A 21,338-nucleotide genomic window follows, 5' to 3' on the forward strand; every position below is an offset into this window, starting at 1 on the left:
ATCATCAAAAAGAAGGAGAAAACTTGAGAGAATATGTTCGATAATTTACTCACGCAGTGCACGAAGTCTTACACGTGAACCACGATTTGTTGTCTGGAATATTGCAGCAAAACTTGAGCCCAGGAAGGTTCAAGGAATCTATAGCAGGAAAATCCCCGAACACTTTGGAGGAGCTGTTGCATAGAGCCAAAAAAATACATATGCATTTAGGAAGCTGATGAGCTGCGCTCCTCGGGAAAAAGAAAGCAAGAAGAAAAATACGACGAAATATAACCCAAGACTGAGAGTCATATCAATCTAAAGAAACTCTACACTCATAGAGCAAACACCAGCAAGCTAAAATAAATTTCATGCTGCTACTTTATTTGCTCTGCAGATCAAAATTTTTTATTTATTTCTCCTTTATTTTAAGTTTAATAATAAACTTACGTTTATTTGTTTACTTTTTTATTCAATTATATAGGCAGAAACACAACTCCATCAACAAATGCTTAACTCATACGTCACGGCCCATGCAATCATTGAGGCTACCCATCCATCAAAGGCCTAGCCAGCCCTATAGGACTACCTAAGCCATGATTCTATAAGAGGTCAAGACGACAAAATTAAAGTTTTGGGATACCTCACCACCTAATAGAGTGGGTTCAGGACTATCCTATGAGACAAAATCTTGGGAACTTGATCCACTCCTAAGTACTCCATGTTACTAAGTTATTTCTCATAGAGCGCAACAAAAAGTCATAGCGACTATAAACAATTCCAAAAAAGTCATAGCGACTATAAAAAAATTTCTAAGAAGTCATAACAACTATAAAGAAACATCCAAAAAGTCATAGCGACTATAAAAAATTCAAAAATTCATAACGCGTACTATAAAGAAACATCCAAGAAGTCATAGCGAGTACTATAAAGAAACATCCAAGAATTCATAGCGATTGTAAAAAATTCAAGAAGACATAGCGATTATAAAAAGATCTATCAAGTCATAGCGACTATAAAAAAAAATATCATCAAATCATGATGACCATAAGGAATTCACCAAGGGTCCGCTTGGTTCGTGTGATGGGATGAAAGAAAGATATATTATCTTAGTTATTAAAAAATAAAATATGTGGATGTGTAGTATGATGTGATAAATTATACTGTATTTGATTTTGTGTGATTGTATGCATTTTTTAGTAATAAATTAATGTAAATTATCCAAAATACCCATGAAAAATTATTAAAATTACTAAATGAAAATCACATTGAATGTCCACCACCAACTCAAACTTAGGTCCACACTTCTTCTCCTCTACCTTGCATATCGGGACAAAAATTGGGAACGACAATCACATTAAATGCTTAACACCAACTAAAACTCCAGACACTTATTCCCCTCTAACGCCATCAACAACCATGCTCTCTCGTTAGAGGGTAGAAGGGATTTTTCCTCCAGTGAGTATACATCAACGTTCGGTGAGTACCTACCCTTTATTTTTTTGATCTGTGAAATAAATTAGGTTTCCCAGTATTAATGTATATTGTTGGATCCTTGTGATTTACGAGTGTTCGTGTTGTTTTTATTTGTCACCCCTTTGTCAATATTTAAAATTTTTGCCTCATTTCCAGGTTTCCAACATATTAGCATCGGATTCAACGGGAAGAAAAATCTGAATTCCAAGTTCTTATCAGTAGATTGGAATATCTGCATGTAATTTGTTTGGATTTTATTTTTTTAGCACAATATTTTCCTTATTTCGTTACACGATGTTTCATATTTTAATCATCAAAGCGATTTTTGAACTTCCTTTCCAATTTTCGTAAATGTACACGATTTAAAACTTCGAAAAATTCGTAAATCAAATTCCGATGCACCATTTTCAATAGCCATACACATTTAAAACATTTGTTGTAGAGATTGTGTTTGGTTTCAATATGTATTCATAATTTCAATAGCTTGCATTAATCTTCGCATACTATGTTTGTGATTTGATGTTTTATTTATTTTTTTTTATAAAGAACCTTCATCTGGTAATTAAAAATAAAGTAAATTGTATCAAGCGATGCTTATTAATTAGTACATAAGTTTTCTTGAAGCTCTTCCTATTCGTTATTGATTGATTTGTTATATAGTTTATTTTCAACAAAAATACAAGTTTGATTGTGTAAAATACTATTGTTCTGATGGCTGAGTAGTAATGTAAATAAATTTAGTTGATATTCTTGCAATACGCACTCTAGAAAAATGTAGAAACACAATGTCCTAAATTTTAGTTATAATGTGGATTGTATTCTTTCCTCAACTAATTTTTACCGCATCAAATTAACCTACATTTTCTATTACAGGTAATATCAGGTAATATGGATTCGCTAAATCCACCATAATGTGAGTGTGGGAATGGTTTAATGGTTTTACGACAAGCTGGACAGTTTTCTACAAAACCTGGCAAATATTACTACATATGTACAGGCTCTCTCAACCATCCAAAGAAATTTCAATGACACAATTAATACCATCGACTCCAAGATGTATCCAATTTTCAGGAAACAGTAACTGGAAGTGCATCAGTAGGTGGACCGACTACCAAGTGTGTTAACAGAAAAAAGGAGTAACCAATGAACCACGACATGAAGTTCATCATTCAATGCTGAGTCGTCCACATCCACATCTGAGCCCAGGTCACTCTTGCACTCGAACATACCCAAACCCGTCCGTCCAACTCCAACGTTTACCGTAGAGGAAATATGTTGTTGTTTTCCTCGATTCTTTGTGGCATCCTTCTACTAATCTTTCTTATTATATTCTTATCCAAGTGATGATAGAAGTTTATGACAATGACATGTGTTACACTAGGGTGCTGCATTAGTTCTGCGTAAGTTTGATTGTAATGTCCTAAAATAAGAGTGTTTTAGACCATGACACTTGCTTATATGTTAACTGGTGTGATTGTTAGATGTGTCATGGTTGTTTTTTATGGTTATATATGTATTTCGAAACATGAAGTAAGTTACTAATATATGTTTGCATTTCTTATTAATTTTTAATGTGATATAATGATTATTAGAATCAGAGTTGATTTTTTCGTCACTATTTATGCTTCACACCAGTCATTCTTATGTAAGAGAGACTGTAGTCTATAAATTAATGTGGTATTTGTGGAAGTTTTAAGTGTCTGTAAATGCTTCATTTACTCCTTGTACCTCAAAACATTCTATATAAGGACTTCTGCATGAATGTTGTTTAGCAAAGTGCATATAAAACCACTTGTGTCATTTTTAGAAATCAAACTTCCTCATTCCTTGAAGCTGCTGACATGAGTGAGTTGGAGGAACAATCCTCTGCTGATATTGTCAACTCTGCTTGGTGTTACATGCTTCCAAATGAATCCAAAAGAAATCTGGAGTATGTATACTTAACTTCAGATGATGAAGTTGAGGTTCTGGAATCACCTCCTAAATGTAAGAAATGTTAGCACTTTCGACGTCACAGTTAAAAGCTTCTGTAGAAGGTTCTTTGGCTCTAACTGCAGCAGAGTATGTGGCTAACTTGAGAAAAGAAAAGGAAGTTCTAAGCAAGCATTGTTGTGAAGTTGATGTCTACATGAATATGGGAGACAGTACAACCGTTGGCAGTGGAACTAAGAAATCGGCTTTGAACGAAGGTGTGATTGAAAGCTCACAATCTAGATGTTCACCAGTGAAAAAAGTGGCTAAAGTTTGAAGATATGGTATGTAATTGTGTAGGGGACATCACTTTTTTGGATGCATCTCACAATCTTCCCGTGTTGTTGGGTTTTGCTTATGTTGATGTAATACGGTGGGTTGGATGTTTAAGTTAGACTTATGTTAATGTTTTGTTCAATCTATGTCCAGTATTTGTAAAGCCTATGTAAGAGGGTTCTCCTACACCGTATAAGTGATATCGTTTATGTATCTTTTTCCTCCTTGTCACATTTACATTGAACATGTTGTCCATCCACAATGTTTGTTGCGTGAGATGGTTTTTTAATGTGGATTTTTGAGTTTGCTGCAATTCGAATAAACATGCGTTTGGGTGCTGTGATTTCTTGTGGGATGAATTTGGTCTTCTGGAATTGATTGGATTCTTCAAGATATGATCGTTCTGTGATGCTAGAATTCCATGGAGTTTTGCCTTTATTGCATGTGATTACTTGAGGCAGTACATGCTGCTGTGTTTGTGAACCCTGGTGATTCCACAGCAATCCAGCGCTGGGTTGTCTAACAACAGCAAAAACTTTAATAATTCTCATTTTTCTTTTGCATTGTTATGAGAAGACTTTTTTTAAGCATTGAAATATCATATTGCAGTATTCCATAGTTTTTATTTTTTGAACAACTAAAACCCAGGATTTTGAGTGAGATTGGGCTCTAACATAGAAGAAACAAATATTTGGCACTCGATGACCTTGAGGATTTTGTATTGGGTCATTGATTGTTTCTGGGGTGTTTCTTTGTACACAAATTTTTTTTACTTTCTCCTTAGTTTCGTTATCAGTATTTAATTAGTCTTAGCAATTAATAATTACTTTTCCAAAGTTTTGTTGTCACTAAAGTAGTCTTAAAGTGGTCACTGTAACCATGAGGGAATTAGATGGAAATTGGAATCGTGAATACACATTTGATGTGAATAATATGATTTAAAATTATCATATGTATTAAAAGCTTTCATGTGTAACTGTAATTGATAAAAATCCAAATAGTAGTAAGTTAGGAAATTAATAATCTAATTTCTAATGGTTGTATAGAAAAGAGTGTGATAGAACAACATATTATACGTAGTAATTGTACTTCATAAAAGATTACATAGAGATCTTCAACAACACAAAATGCCCAAACTACAGGGCCAAATACCGGATAAGGAAGACTTGTGGGTCTAACATAGCTATGCATAATATGTCATGAATACTCTCCACTGTGAAACCACATTTAGATCCATACTTATATGTGCATTATACAAAAAAGGTAGAGTAGAATATAAACAAAACCACAGCACCCACAACACTAACCTTGCAGCTTCGTAATGCCCCTGAAGAACGATGGTTTTTCATCATCTTCAAGGCTGAAAAATTGTAACACCCGGTATTTTTAATTACATAAATCCGCCTGCATAATTAGGATATTTAATTATTTAAATTTATGATTTATGGGTTAAATAATTAGGTGAATTATTTATGCATGATTTAATTTATTTTTAAGCATTTAACCCATAATTAGTGATTTTTATGATTTTTAGTATTTTTATTATTTAATCGCGTAGACGGGACCGAGGACGGACGAGATGACAACTTTCCACCCAAATTATTTTATGAGCCTTTTTGGAGCCTTAAAATAATATTTTGAGTTTTATTATCTCAAAAATTTTAAGTATTTAATTTTATTTAATTTTAGGAGTCATTTTTTATCCAAAATTAGTCAAAATATTGACTTTTTAGTATTTTTAAAATTCCCCTAAATTATTATTTCGAGTTTATTTTATATTATCAGATTTCTAAAGGTTTATTTAAGAGTTAACTTGTATTTTAATTATCTTAAAAACCTTTTTATTTTATTATTTAACCTATATCTTAATTAATACAAAAATTTACCCTAATCCACCCTAAAAACCAAACTAGCCGATTGTTTCTTCCCCATCAGCCGTCACCTTCATCCCACCTTCTTCTCCAATCGGTCTTCAGCTCTTTAGCACCTTAGGAGGTCGATTTTCAAGGTTCCAAGCAAGATATCGTCGCCCCGTCGTCCCGGAGTCCTTCCTACGCGTATTCAATCATTATCTACGGTGTTAAGGCATGTTTCTTTCTACTTTTCAAATCTATATCAGTGCATGTATGAGTGTGAGTGGGTAACATCAGAATATAAACTTTTTGACAGCAAGTTTTCGATTTCTTCCTCTCATGCTTTCGTTTTTGGACAAGTATAGTTCATGCTCACGTTTCTTTCCTCCATGGCATGAAAGGGGCTGTTGGCTAGGTCCTACGGGGTCCCTAGGAGGTCTAGGTGAGTCGGCCATGGTTGGGTTGAGGGCTAGAAACCAAGGCCGAAAGGTTTTTCCGAGAAGGGTGCAGGAGTTGCGCAGGCTAGGGCTTGACGGGAAGGGCCTTCGGGCTCCTAGTCTAGGCCGCATGGGGTTCAAACCAGGGGGTGGTTCGAACCGGCAGGACCCTGGGGAGGTCCTGCCGGCGGGGCTCCGGCCACGGCGGCCGGAGCTGGGCTGCAGCAGGCCGGGAAGGCCTGCTGCACACGCGAGTCGGCGGCCGAGAGTGGGTAGGGTGACTAAGGGTTCGGGTCTAGGGTTTCCTGATGGGTCCGGGTCGGGTCTTGGGTCCGGGTCGGGTCTAAAATAATATGGGTTAAGTTAAGTGGGTCCGGGTCCGGGTTATTTTAATTGGGCTCGAGTATTTTATTTTTAAAGTATTTTACAATTTATGTGTTTTTGAGTCAAATAAATTGAAATAAAATTATTTGGACTCCCAAATAATTTTATTTGGACTTTTAAAATTTTTAATTAAGTTAGTCCATTTATTTTATGGGATTTTGGGCCCATAAAAGTTAATGGGCCAGTCTTTGGGTTTTTGGGCCCAATGGGCCAGTTTAAGTGTTATTGGGCTTAGTGTAATTTTAATGGGCTTTATTAATTTAATTGGGCTTAGAATAATTATTTGGGCTTAAAGTTTGAAATAATGGGCTTAAGTATGTTAATGGGCCAGTTTTAAGTTAATGGGCTTGAGTGTTAGGGCCAGCAGTCCAGGACCATCCATGAGAAAATTTGCATGTGTCCTGATTATATATTTAATTATTTTTATGCATTTGAGTTATTTTAATATTTATATGTTAATAAGAAATTAAATTAAATATATATGATGGACACACATTTATTCAAGTACATGCATTCATGAAATAATATTTTATGCATGATTTAATGTTTAAGTTGAGCAATAAAAATATTTTATGTTGAAAGTTGAAGTAGTGTGACAATTTAAGGGGGATTCGTCCCCATATGATTGAAGGGCAGTTTACTGCCAATTTAAGAGGTGATTCGTCACCGGCCACGTACGTAGGTTTCCACGCTGATCAGTATTTAATGTATGATTTAAGGTTACACTACGGATACAACCATGCTATGTTAGAAAATAAATTGCTCAATATTGTTATGTATTATGTTATGTATTATGTTTATTTAAGTAAGTTATGTTATGTAATTTTTAAGCATTCTCATTCATGTATATGTATGTATTAGTATTAAATTGGTTTAAATTATTTTAAACCCTTGTTATGTTAGCATGTTGGGCCTCTAGGCTCACTACACTGGTATGGTGCAGGTGAGTACGCTGAGGATGACATTGTACCCACCGGAGGCGAGGACGTATGAGCATGCATGCAGTGGCCCCGTGACCGTGAAATATTCTGAGTCGCTATGCATGTGATTGTTCTTGTCAGCATGATACACTTTTATTATTTTCAGTGATTGAGGGTCTAGAATATTTATTTAATTTTTTCAGTGCATGCAAACTTTTATTTACTTATGCAGTATATTTTTAATTAATGTTTGACTCAGATATTTATTATATCTTTAAGAATGCATTTTTATTTAAGTATTTAATTGTTTATTCATTTTAAATATTTTTATTCTGTGCATATATGTATGGGCATATATGTACATATTTTATTTAGTAAGTAAATAAAAAAAAAAAATTTCCGCATATTTATTTATTATAGAGTTAGGGTCGTTTCAGTTGGTATCAAAGCACGGTCCTCGGAGGGGTCCTCACTGCTATGCGAGCTCAGAACTCCACGCTACCGGTCTGTAAGTTTTAAATGTTTGTAGCATGATTTAATTTCTAGAATTTAAGTTAGTATAAATTTCAAAACACTTAGTTATGCATGGCGATTTACGTAAATAAATATGTGGTGGTGCAGAATGCCTCCCAGACAGGTGAATCGACGTGGGAGACCTCCACATCCACCTCCACCTCCACCGCCACCTCAGCAGCACCCCATGACAGCACTGGAGCAGGCCAGTGCCACGATGATGGCAGGTATTACTGCCTTGCTGGAGCAGCAGGCAGCCCGTCCCAGACTATCCCACGAGGAGGACGTCGCCGAGAGGTTCCAGAAGAAGGGGCCTAAGGAGTTTCTGGGGACCACCGATCCGTTGGTGGCTGAGGGATGGATTCGATCTTTGGAGTCCATCTTTGACTATATGGGGATCACAGACGCCGACAGGGTGAGCTGTGCTACATACATGATGCGAGGCGATGCAGCCTCATGGTGGGAGGGTGCAGTACGAGGAGTCCATCTACCTACTCTGACATGGGCTGAGTTCAGGCGTATCTTCTACGCCAAATATTTCACTGAGGATGTGCGCAGTCGCATGATCCGAGAGTTCATGAGTCTCCGTCAGGGGGACAGATCTGTGGTGGAGTACATAAGCCAGTTTGAGAGGGGCTGTCGTTTTGTGCCCATGATTGCTGATAGTCCGCAGGAGAAGCTGCGACAGTTTGTTGAGGGCCTGAAGGCTGAGATCAGGCATGACGTGCGCATGGCAGACGTGTTTACATATGAGTCTGCAGTCAGCAGGGCTTTGCGTTCTGAGGAGGGTCGGAGAGCGATCCAGAGAGAGCAGCAGGGTAAGAGGCAGTTTGTGCAGACAGGGTATCAGCGACCATCTTCGCAGCCACCTGCGAAGAAGCAGTATACAGGGCCGGCTAAGGGCCCGAATCAGCAGAGGCCACAGCAGCAGAGGCCGCAGCAGCAGCAGAGGGGCGGGGCCCCTAATGCCATAGCTCATCCCACTTGCCCGAAGTGCCAGAAGATGCATTCGGGACCTTGCCTATTGGGAGCAGGAGTTTGCTTCCACTGCAGAGAGCCGGGGCATCAGATTGCTAACTGCCCCAGGAAGAAGAACACCGCTGGTAGGGTGTTCGTGATGCAGGCTGAGGAGGTCGATCCAGACACCTCCTTGATCACCGGTACATCCTATCCCTAGTATTTTAATAATTCTCCTTTGGTTAAAGATTTAGTATTTAATTTGAAGTTCTTGTTATTTGGGTCATTTAACTGCATGTTAGAATAGGAAGCATGTTTTACTTGTGATTAGAATTAAGAACTTGTAGTGACTCGTTTGGAAAAAATTAGAAGTGGTATGAAACTGTTGGGAATTTTCTGCGTGCAGGGAGAATTCTAGTTGGAGGCAACTCCACGTTTGCGTTGCTAGATTCAGGGGCTACGCATTCGTTTATCTCCCTGGAGTTTATCAGGCGAGTAGGCATCACACCTGAGAGTAGTGACAGTGGGTATGATGTTACTATGCCGTCAGGGCAGATTATGTCTACCTCGAAGGTTATTCGAGGACTGGAGTTAGAGCTGCAGGGACACTCCATTCGAGCAGATGTAGTAGTCTTGCCGTTGAGTGGTTTTGATCTTATTTTGGGTATGGACTGGTTGACAGTCAATGGAGCTTCGATTGATTTTCGTCGGAGATCAGTGTCAGTGAGACCTACAGGGGGCGACCCGTTCACTTTTCATGCATCTCAGAGCAGTGATATTCCTCAGGTGATATCCTATATTCAGGCGAGGAAGTTGTTGAGACGGGGTTGTCAGGGGTTTCTAGCGAGTATCGTCACGACTTCGGAGCCATCTAGCAGATCATTATCAGAGTTAGAGGTGGTTCGTGACTTTCCGGATGTCTTTCCGGAGGATGTTGCAGGAATTCCACCAGTGAGAGAGGTGGAGTTCAGTATTGACTTAGTGCCAGACACCGTGCCTATCTCTAAGGCACCGTACAGGCTTGCTCCTACCGAGATGAAAGAGTTGAAGGAGCAGATTCAGGAGTTGTTAGAGAAAGGCTTTGTTCGACCTAGCTTTTCTCCTTGGGGAGCTCCGGTGTTGTTTGTGAAGAAGAAGGATGGCAGTATGAGACTGTGCATCGATTACCGAGAGCTTAACAGAGTCACAGTGAAGAACAAGTATCCACTGCCGAGGATAGAGGACTTGTTTGACCAGTTGCAGGGAGCTTCAGTGTTCTCCAAGATCGATCTGCGATCTGGTTACCATCAGTTGCGTGTTAGGGATGCAGATGTGTCCAAGACTGCTTTCCGGACACGATATGGGCATTACGAGTTCTTAGTGATGCCATTTGGTTTGACCAATGCTCCAGCGGTTTTCATGGATCTCATGAACCGAGTCTTTCAGCCATATCTGGATCAGTTCATCATAGTCTTTATTGATGATATTTTGATCTATTCTAGGAGCATCGAGGAGCATAGACAGCACCTTCAGACCGCATTGCAGACTTTGAGGGAGCATCGGTTGTATGCCAAGTTCAGCAAGTGCGAGTTTTGGCTTGAGCAGGTGGCATTTCTTGGCCACATTATTTCAAGAGATGGAGTTGCAGTCGATCAGTCTAAGGTGGAGGCAGTGCAGAATTGGGGTATTCCGAAGAATGCTTCAGAGATTCGCAGTTTCTTGGGTTTGGCGGGGTATTATAGGAAGTTCATCAAGGGTTTTTCCTCTATTGCAGTACCCTTGACTTCCTTGACCAAGAAGAATGCGAAGTTTATCTGGAGTTCAGACTGTCAGAGGAGCTTCGATCAGCTGAAGGAAGCACTCACTACAGCACCAGTGTTAGCGATGACAGTACCACATGAGGAGTTAGTGGTTTACACCGACGCGTCTAAACTTGGTTTAGGCGCAGTGCTTATGCAGTGTGGTAAGGTTATTGCGTATGCGTCGAGACAGTTGAAGATTCATGAGCAGAACTACCCGACGCATGACTTGGAGTTGGCAGCAGTGGTTTTCGCTTTGAAAATCTGGAGGCACTATCTTTACGGCGAGAAGTGCAAGATTTTCACCGATCACAAGAGCCTCAAGTACTTCTTCACCCAGAAGGAGTTGAACATGAGACAGCGCAGATGGTTGGAGTTGGTGAAGGACTATGATTGTGACATTAGCTACCATCCGGGTAAGGCTAATGTAGTGGCAGATGCTTTGAGTCGGAAGTCGTCAGTGGTATCATGTTTGACTGTGCAGTTACCACTACAGACCGAGATTCAGAGATTTGGTTTGGAGTGCTATCCGAGCGGCCATGCACCGAGCTTGTCAGTGTTGACGGTGCAGCCGGTTTTGAGAGATCGGATTAGAGAGGGACAGTCCACTGATGAGGAGTTACAGCGATGGAGACAGAGAGATGAGGCTAGAGGTAATCTCTTGTATACAGTGGAGGATGGCATCGTTCAGTACCGTGGTAGGATGTGGGTACCGAACGTCGATCAGTTGCGAGCTGAGATTTTGACAGAGGCTCACGCATCTCCGTACTCCATTCACCCCGGAAGTACGAAGATGTACAAAGACTTGCAGCTATTGTATTGGTGGCCCGGGATGAAGAGTGACATCGGGAGAGTGGTGTCAGAGTGCTTGACTTGTCAGCAAGTCAAAGCAGAGCATCAGCGTCCAGCAGGACTTCTTAGACCTCTCCCTATTCCGGAATGGAAATGGGAGAATATTACGATGGACTTTGTGGTTGGCTTACCGAGGAGTGCCAGAGGGTGTACAGCGATTTGGGTGATTGTGGATAGACTCACCAAGTCAGCTCATTTCTTGCCGGTGAGGACTAACTATACTTTGACACAGTATGCAGAGCTTTACATTAGAGAGATTGTTAGACTGCATGGCATACCAGTGTCTATTGTGTCAGACAGAGATCCGAGATTCACATCTGCGTTTTGGAAGAGTCTGCACACGGCTATGGGGACTAGGCTTCTGTTCAGTACAGCATTTCATCCCCAGACAGATGGTCAGTCTGAGAGAGTGATCCAGGTTCTCGAGGATCTTCTGAGAGCTTGTGTCATTGATTTTCGGGCTCTTGGGAGACTAGACTGCCATTGGTGGAGTTTACCTATAACAACAGCTTTCAGTCGTCTATAGGTATGGCTCCATATGCAGCACTTTATGGGAGGAGATGCAGATCTCCGGTGCATTGGGATGAGGTTGGTGAGCGGATTTTGTTGGGTCCGGAGATTGTGCAGCAGACAGCTGACATCGTGACGCAGATTCGAGACAGGATGAGGACTGCGCAGAGTCGGCAGAAGAGTTATGCGGATGCCAGACGACGCGATTTGGAGTTCGCGGTAGGTGATCACGTATTCTTGAAGGTGTCACCTATGAAGGGAGTAACGCGTTTTGGACGGAGAGGCAAGCTTAATCCGAGATATATAGGGCCATTCGAGATCTTGGAGCGAGTTGGCACGTTGGCCTATCGTTTAGCTCTACCTCCAGGGCTAGCGGCAGTGCACAACGTTTTCCATGTATCCATGCTTCGGAGATATGTCTCCAATCCGTCGCATGTGTTGGATTTTGAGCCCTTACAGTTGCCACCAGATCTTGTTTACGAGGAGAGACCAGTGCGGATTTTGGCTAGAGAGGAGCGGAGGCTTAGGACGCGGGTCATACTGATGGTCAGAGTCCAGTGGCTGAATCACTCGGAGGAGGAAGCTACTTGGGAGACCGAGGAGGATATGAGGACTCGCTACCCGGAGTTGTTCGGGTAAGTACTTTAATTTCGAGGACGAAATTCAATTTAAGGGGGGGAGAATTGTAACACCCGGTATTTTTAATTACATAAATCCGCCTGCATAATTAGGATATTTAATTATTTAAATTTATGATTTATGGGTTAAATAATTAGGTGAATTATTTATGCATGATTTAATTTATTTTTAAGCATTTAACCCATAATTAGTGATTTTTATGATTTTTAGTATTTTTATTATTTAATCGCGTAGACGGGACCGAGGACGGACGAGATGACAACTTTCCACCCAAATTATTTTATGAGCCTTTTTGGAGCCTTAAAATAATATTTTGAGTTTTATTATCTCAAAAATTTTAAGTATTTAATTTTATTTAATTTTAGGAGTCATTTTTTATCCAAAATTAGTCAAAATATTGACTTTTTAGTATTTTTAAAATTCCCCTAAATTATTATTTCGAGTTTATTTTATATTATCAGATTTCTAAAGGTTTATTTAAGAGTTAACTTGTATTTTAATTATCTTAAAAACCTTTTTATTTTATTATTTAACCTATATCTTAATTAATACAAAAATTTACCCTAATCCACCCTAAAAACCAAACTAGCCGATTGTTTCTTCCCCATCAGCCGTCACCTTCATGTTGGAAAACTCTGGCGGTCAGATCAATCACGATTGATACCCGGTGCAGCGGAAGTTTAAAAATTTTGTTATGGAACAATTCCATAGTGTGGGTAACAACCGTTTAACGATTAAATTATTGTGTGTGTAAAATTCAAATAACAGTTATTAAATTTTACCTCCAATCTCGCAACGAGATTAATGGACACCAACAGATTTTATCTGCTCTTGTTGTCTCTCCCTGGAACCGATGAACTCCTTCAATCTGGTCCACGAACAGAGGTTTAATCCCTCTGATAGATTGCACTAGAAAATCTATCAGAAGTTTTCTGCGAAGAGAATAAACGAATCTGATTCGCTATTCCAGACTGCAATTCAAAATCACAGACCGGAAAATCTCGGGCAGAGGGGGAGGGGTCGGCCGAAATTTTCTTTTAGAGAGACTAGGGTTTTCGATTTTTGCTCTCAAAATTATGACCTGTTGTGTGTAATTTCTGTACTGAAATAACTTATTTATAATGCAGGCCACTAACACCTTAGGGCCCATTAGTCATAAGCTGGGGCCCGACAAGCAAAGCCCGCTCGTTCAGAAATTAATATAAAATTCATCGTGACTCCGATTGATGAACTGATTTCACCAATGTGCACAGAAACCATTTCTGCACATTTTAAAGTCAAAATAAATTTTCCTGAATCCGAATTCAGTGGTTTCCAAAAATGTCCATCCCTATGTCATTTTAGGAAATCCTACTCCCTTACTCTTATTTAAGAAGTCCAACTCCTTAGTTCATTAAATTTAACTCTTTAAATTTAACTATCTCAACGGGGATTAAAACTCCATTACACTGTGTGACCCTCAATGGTTCAGGGATACAGCTAGCCGTGGGCTCACAACTCCTTGTGACTCGGAACAACACTTTCCGACTTGCCCAACGAATCATGGTAAAGCGCCTAGCAACATCGCCCCATGATTCCCTAGGTATCACTGATAGTGCCTACAAGAACCAGTAGATTTTGGTTAGCGTACAGTACGGTCCCTTCATCCATATATCCCGATCGAATCAACAACCATTGGTATATCGAGAGTCGCTCAAGATTCGATAACTATGCAATACATCTTGAAGATCAAATTAGTGACATCGCATGTGCTACTAAGAAACCATTTCTTAAATCACATCAAGTACTCTGGCCAGAGATTTGTCACACTAATATCTCCTCAGATCGCATAGGATATCCACACTCGCAAGTATGTGGTGAATCCTTGACAACAATGCATTGACTCCTATATGTGTCGTAACTGTACCCAATCTCGACACCTGATGACCCCCATAGAGTCGATAAACGAGTCAAAGCACAGCACTAGCATATAGAGTCTCCATGATGTTTCAAGTCGTAAGGACTAATGGTGTACAACCAAAACCGCGGACTTTATCCACTCGATAAGTGATAACCACTTGGAAAGTCCGGATAGGGTAGTTCGATTATTCATCCTATGAATATCCATTTGCATGCTTCGAACATCTCTATGTTCCCTACCAATGAAACGTGGTACTCCGCATCGCAAATGCTAGTCTCAAACTCGAGCGATCCTTATCCTTATTATCGGACGGCTCAATCGACTAGGAACAGTTTAGAATATACAGTGACTATAAGATGTATTTCATGATAGACATCTCCATGTTCTACCACATCTTACATACACTATGGTATATTCAAGGTCTTTATCAAAACAACAATAGTATATCACAATATAACAATATGAAGTAATATAAAGTCATTGCCATAAAAGTGTAAATAATATTAAACAAAAGATTGTTTATACAAAGAGTCATCAAAGCCCATAGCCACACAGTTGGCTCACTGGGCACCCACTCTTACAATCTCCCACTTGCCCTATAGCCAACTAGTCATACTACGTAGACCCATTGCTTCGCGATGTTTGTCAAACAATGGTCCTGGCAAGGGCTTAGTAAGCGGATCAGCGATATTGTCTGCAGAGGCCACTCGTTCGACAATGATGTCTCCTCTTTCCACAATCTCCCGGATTATGTGGTATTTCCTCAGTACGTGTTTGGATCTTTGATGAGACCTTGGTTCCTTTGCTTGAGCAACGGCACCCGTGTTGTCACAGTACACCGGGACTGGACCAACAAATTCAGGAATGACGCCCAACTCTTGGACGAACTTCCTCATCCAAACGGCCTCTTTAGCAGCAGCCGATGCTGCAATGTATTCAGCCTCAGTGGTGGAATCCGCTGTGGTGTCCTGCTTGGAACTCTTCCAAGAGACAGCACCGCCATTGAGCATGAACACAAATCCAGAGGTTGACTTCGAGTCATCCACATCACTTTGGAAGCTAGAGTCGGTATAGCCTTCCAATTTGAGTTCTCGTCCTCCATAAACCATGAACATATTCTTAGTCCTTCGCAAGTACTTAAGAATGTCCTTCACGGCTTTCCAATGCATTTGACCAGGATTAGACTGATATCTGCTCGTGACACTCAGAGCAAATGCTACATCCGGTCTGGTAGATATCATCCCATACATGATACTACCTATAGCTGACGCATATGGTACATGTGTCATATTCTCTATCTCTTCATCAGTCTTGGGACACATAGACTTGGATAGAGAAACTCCATGACACATGGGTAGATGTCCTCTTTTGGACCCATCCATTGAAAACCGTTTCAATATGGTATCGATGTAGGTTGATTGAGTGAGTCCTATCATTCTCTTAGACCTATCTCTATAGATCTGTATCCCAAGAATGTAGGATGCCTCTCCCAAATCCTTCATCGAAAATCTACCTGATAACCATATCTTTGTTGACTGCAACATCCCTACATCATTCCCAATGAGTAGGATGTCATCAACATAAAGTACTAAGAATGTCACCGCATCCTTAACTACTTTCTTGTACACGCAAGGTTCCTCCGGGTTCTTGATGAAACCAAAATCTTTTATTGTTTCATCAAATTTCTGGTTCCAACTTCTTGATGCTTGTTTTAGACCATAAATTGATCTCTGAAGCTTGCATACCTTATGCTCGCTTCCCATGGATGTGAACCCCTCAGGCTGCCTCATATAGATTTCTTCCTTAATGTCTCCATTAAGAAAAGCAGTCTTCACATCCATCTGCCATATCTCATAGTCATACCATGCAGCTATGGCAATAAGGATTCTTATGGACTTGAACATAGCAACTGGTGAAAAGGTTTCATCATAGTCAATTCCTTGCCTTTGAGTATAACCTTTCGCCACCAATCGCGCCTTGTAGGTCAATACCTTACCATCAGGCCCAAGCTTTCTCTTGTAGATCCATTTACACCCTATTGGAACAATTCCATCGGGAGGATCTACTAAAGACCAGACTTGGTTCGTATGCATCGAATCCAATTCAGACTGCATAGCTTCAAGCCATAAATTCGAACCCGCATCAGAAATTGCTTCCTTGAAGTTTCTTGGATCACATCCAATGTCGGGTTCATCTTGATCCCCTTCAAGAAGAAGACCATATCGAACTGGAGGTCTAGAAGTCCTCTCGGATCTTCTAGGTGCAGGCGTGTCCAGCAATGGTTCCTGAGGTGTAGGATCGTTATTTTGTATTTTGGGTTCTTCTCGAACTTCTTCGAGTTCCATCATCTCGCCTTTCTTATCCAATAAGAACTCCTTCTCCAAGAAGGTGGCATTCCTAGAAACAAACACCTTTGTTTCAGCAGGATAATAGAAATAATATCCGATTGAATTCTTCGGATACCCTACAAAATAACATAAGCTGGATCGACTATCCAACTTATCTCCCACTGTCCGCTTCACGTAAGCAGGACATCCCCAAATCCTCAAGTACGAATACTTAGGAGCTTTGCCATTCCATAACTCGTATGGTGTTTTGTCCACTGCTTTAGTGTGGACGTTGTTCAACAACAATACCGCCGTTTCAAGCGCATAGCCCCAAAACGAAGGTGGAAGCTCAGTGAAGCTCATCATAGATCGAACCATGTCCAACAAAGTTCGATTACGACGCTCCGATACACCATTAAGCTGTGGTGTCATAGGAGGAGTCCACTGAGAGAGAATCCCATTCTCTTTCAGATAGTCCAAAAACTCGGTACTCAAGTATTCTCCACCTCGATCCGATCGAAGTGCTTTAATACTTTTACCTAGCTTGTTTTCTACTTCAGCCCTGAATTCTTTGAACTTTTCAAATGCTTCAGACTTATATTTCATTAAATATAAATACCCATACCTTGAATAATCATCAGTAAAGGTAATGAAGTAGGTGTGGCCATGTTGAGTCCCTACTCTAAATGGACCACAAACATCTGTATGGATCAAATCCAACAGATTTTGACTACGCTCAGGTTTCCCCTTAAAAGGAGATTTAGTCATTTTTCCTTTTAGGCAGGATTCACAAGTAGGTAGAGAGTTAATATCAGACATATCAAACATGCCCTCTCCCACTAGCTTGTTCATCCTCCTTGAGGAAATATGACCTAGTCTAGCGTGCCAAAGGTTTGCCGGGTTTTGACTATCGATTTTCCTTTTGTTTGTTGTCGCCGGTTTGTCAATACAATTCACTGGAACGTCTTTTAGTTTTAAATTGTATAGATCGTTTTCAAGTTGTCCATTTCCAATTAAACATTCATTCTTGTAAATATTGCAAATCCCATTCACAAAATTGCAAGAATAACCATCTCTATCAAGCATAGAAATAGAAATAATGTTTTTAATTAAATCTGGCACAAATAAAACATCTCTCAACAATAATTTAAAACCATTCTGCAAAATCAAACAAACATCTCCAATGGCCGTAGCTTCAACTCTGGAACCATTTCCGAGCCTCAGCTGGGTCTCACCCATTCTAAGCCTGCGACTTCTTGTCATCACCTGCAAATCATTGCAAATGTGAGATCCACATCCGGTATCCAATACCCAAGAAGTTGTATTAAGTGACATGTTTATTTCGATATAGAACATACCATTTGCAGTTCCTAACTGCTCAAGATACTCCTTGCAGTTGCGCTTCCAATGACCCGGCTTCTTGCAGTAATGGCAAACATCCTTGGATTTTCCATTGTTTGAAGCCTTTGTCTTTTGCTTCTTCTCGGGTTCCACTTTCTTGGGTGGGGCAGAACGTTTCTTGCCCTTCATACTTGGCCCCTTCTTAGCAGAAGATGAGGAGCCCACCAAGAAAGCTGGCTTATCCTTCTTAAGTGTGGATTCATATGTAACGAGCATATTGACCATCTCTTCAAGGGTGGCCTCTATCTTGTTCATATTAAAATTTATCACAAATCCATCAAATGAAGAAGGAAGAGATAGAAGCAGCAAGTCCACATTGAGTTCATGCTCCAACACCAAATCAAGGGTCGCTAACTTCTGTATGAGCCAAATCACTCGTACCCCATGATCACGGACCGAAGTCCCTTCACGCATGCGGCACGTCATCAACTCCTTAACAGTAGAGAACCTTTCAGCCCTCGACTGAGCCCCAAAAAGTTCCTTGAGTTGCGCGTGAATGTCAGCAGCATTCACCGTGTCCTCAAATCGCCTCTGGAGTTCATCAGACATCGAGGCTTGCATATAGCATTTGGTCTTGATGTCATGGTCACACCATGCATCAAGTTTGGCCAATTCCTCCGGACTTATGTCAGCTGGTGCTTCCTTCGGAGGTGCTTTCTCTAACACGTAGAGCATTTTCTCCGAAGTTAAGACAATCTTCAACTTCCGGAACCATTCCGTATAGTTGGCGCCAGTCAGCTTGTTTTGTTCGAGGATCGAGAATAAAGGATTTCGCGAATTCATTGTATAAATACTGAAAAGGAAAACAGAAATATATCAATGATTGTTTAACAATTTACTAAGACATAAAATAGGCGAATTTAATTTTATGAATCTCACTCCCACTATTTTAACGATTTCACCACCCTCTAGTGAAAACGGGAAACTTTTTCCTTAGTGAGAACATGGAGTCCAATTGACAAACTTATGGTCCCGAATAATATCAGCCAACCATAATTCTCAAAAGGTAGAGCCCAATTGCTTCCAAAACAACCCCCATGTGTTTACCTCATGTCCAATAAGGGCCCAATAATATGACGCCATTTAAAGTGACATGTCAAGATGACCCATCAATATTAAGTTGTGATGGACGGTCGCCATGTGGATCCCCCAATAATATGAGCCGATACCATGGGAGTTCCACCCAACTTACAACATTTGTCGATCCAATGTACAGCTTTCCGACGGACGGGCCCCCCCAATAATATGAGCCAGACCGTATCCGCGGGTAGCATCACATACATTGACCGTTGATGGAAGGTAGGAACATTTAAACAATATTTAAATTTCCTTTATTTATCTTGATATAAATTTTAAATCATATTTAAAATGAGGGATTTCATTTATAAAAATATTTGTCTCATCATATTTAATTTATTGCATGCATTGCCGGATTCACGCAATTTATGTCTAAACATGCATACAATCATAATATCACATATTATATAGGATGATCGATTCCATTTCTAATTGACCCGTGGTTGCCAATCACGGGTCTTAGTCCAATCCTAGGTAATATGCAGTATGCAAATTCAATCCTATTACATATGCTTCCAATTTACATTTCTTCAGTCTTCATTGTCTGCTGGGCCCACCATCTTCAAATCTTGATCTCCCACTAAATCTAATGTATTTACAATAAATAACAATGACAAGTAGGGGATACATTTTTAGGGGGTGGGAACGGGCTATAAACCAAGCCCACTTTTATTACATATGACATTCATATCGGGCCATAAACCAGGCCCATTAATAAAACCAACAATAATAAAGACAAAATGTAAATTCCTAACATACACCTACAAAATTGGTCATGGCAATCGATCATCCTTATCCAATAACATTTAATTCAAAATTAATTTATTGGATAACATGCTGTGGCAATTCAAATTTAAACAAGATAAAATCATATTTTATATATAAAATCTCATTTCACATATAAAATCATATTTTATCTCTATATCAAATAAAATCATATTTTATCTATAAAATCCAATTTTACAAATAAAATCATATTTTACTTAATATATCATAAGATCATATCTTATCATCAATTGTACCAAAATAATTGATTTCAAAATTCAATTTACGGATAAAATATTAAAATTTTCCAAAAATTCAAATTTATCCAAAATCAATTTTAAAATTTACGGACTCGAACAATTCGATCCGAAATCTCGTGAACCAATCAAAAACAATTTTTGACCGGACCAAAAATAAAATTTTAAATATTAAAATTAATAAAAATATAATTTTTCCCGCGGGCCGCCCGGGACACTCCCGGGCCGGCCCGCACCCGGGGCGCGGGCCGGGGGCAGCCCGGCTGCCCCCTTAGGGCAGCGCCTGGCGCCGCCCCTGGGCGGCGCCGAGCGCCGCCCTGCGCAGCGCCCAGCGCTGCGCTGGGCGGCGCCGAGCGCCGCCCCTGGGCAGCGCCGAGCGCTGCCCTGCGCAGCGCCCAGCGCTGCGCTGGGCAGCGCACAGCGCTGCCCTGGGCGGCGACGGTCGCCGCCTTGGGCGGCGCCGTGCGCCCCCTTTGGGCGGCGCCGTGCGCCGCCCGGGGCAGCAACAATTGCTGCCCCACCGGGCAGCGATCCAATCGCTGCCCGGGTTTTGCCCCGAAAAAAAAAAAAAATTTTTTTTTTTTTTATTTAAAAATATTTATTTTGTTTCAAAAACCGAGACTCAAAAATTTTGTACAATTGATTAATTTAATCGTTTGATCTGAGCAACCTGGCTCTGATACCACTGTTGGAAAACTCTGGCGGTCAGATCAATCACGATTGATACCCGGTGCAGCGGAAGTTTAAAAATTTTGTTATGGAACAATTCCATAGTGTGGGTAACAACCGTTTAACGATTAAATTATTGTGTATGTAAAATTCAAATAACAGTTATTAAATTTTACCTCCAATCTCGCAACGAGATTAATGGACACCAACAGATTTTATCTGCTCTTGTTGTCTCTCCCTGGAACCGATGAACTCCTTCAATCAGGTCCACGAACAGAGGTTTAATCCCTCTGATAGATTGCACTAGAAAATCTATCAGAAGTTTTCTGCGAAGAGAATAAACGAATCTGATTCGCTATTCCAGACTGCAATTCAAAATCACAGACCGGAAAATCTC

General features: G+C 40.2%; 1 long non-coding RNA gene across 1 annotated transcript; it reads left to right on the plus strand.

Annotated features, from left to right (window-relative positions):
* The first annotated feature begins 1,318 nt into the window (after positions 1–1,318).
* On the plus strand, positions 1,319–3,949 carry LOC140872658 (uncharacterized). The gene is made up of 3 exons (XR_012147876.1): positions 1,319–1,458; positions 1,612–1,693; positions 2,329–3,949. It is a non-coding gene; the product is annotated as an uncharacterized lncRNA (long non-coding RNA).
* Positions 3,950–21,338: the final 17,389 nt, after the last annotated feature.

Source organism: Henckelia pumila, unplaced genomic scaffold (assembly GCF_033568475.1).
Source record: "Henckelia pumila isolate YLH828 unplaced genomic scaffold, ASM3356847v2 CTG_466, whole genome shotgun sequence".
NCBI lineage: Eukaryota > Viridiplantae > Streptophyta > Magnoliopsida > Lamiales > Gesneriaceae > Henckelia > Henckelia pumila.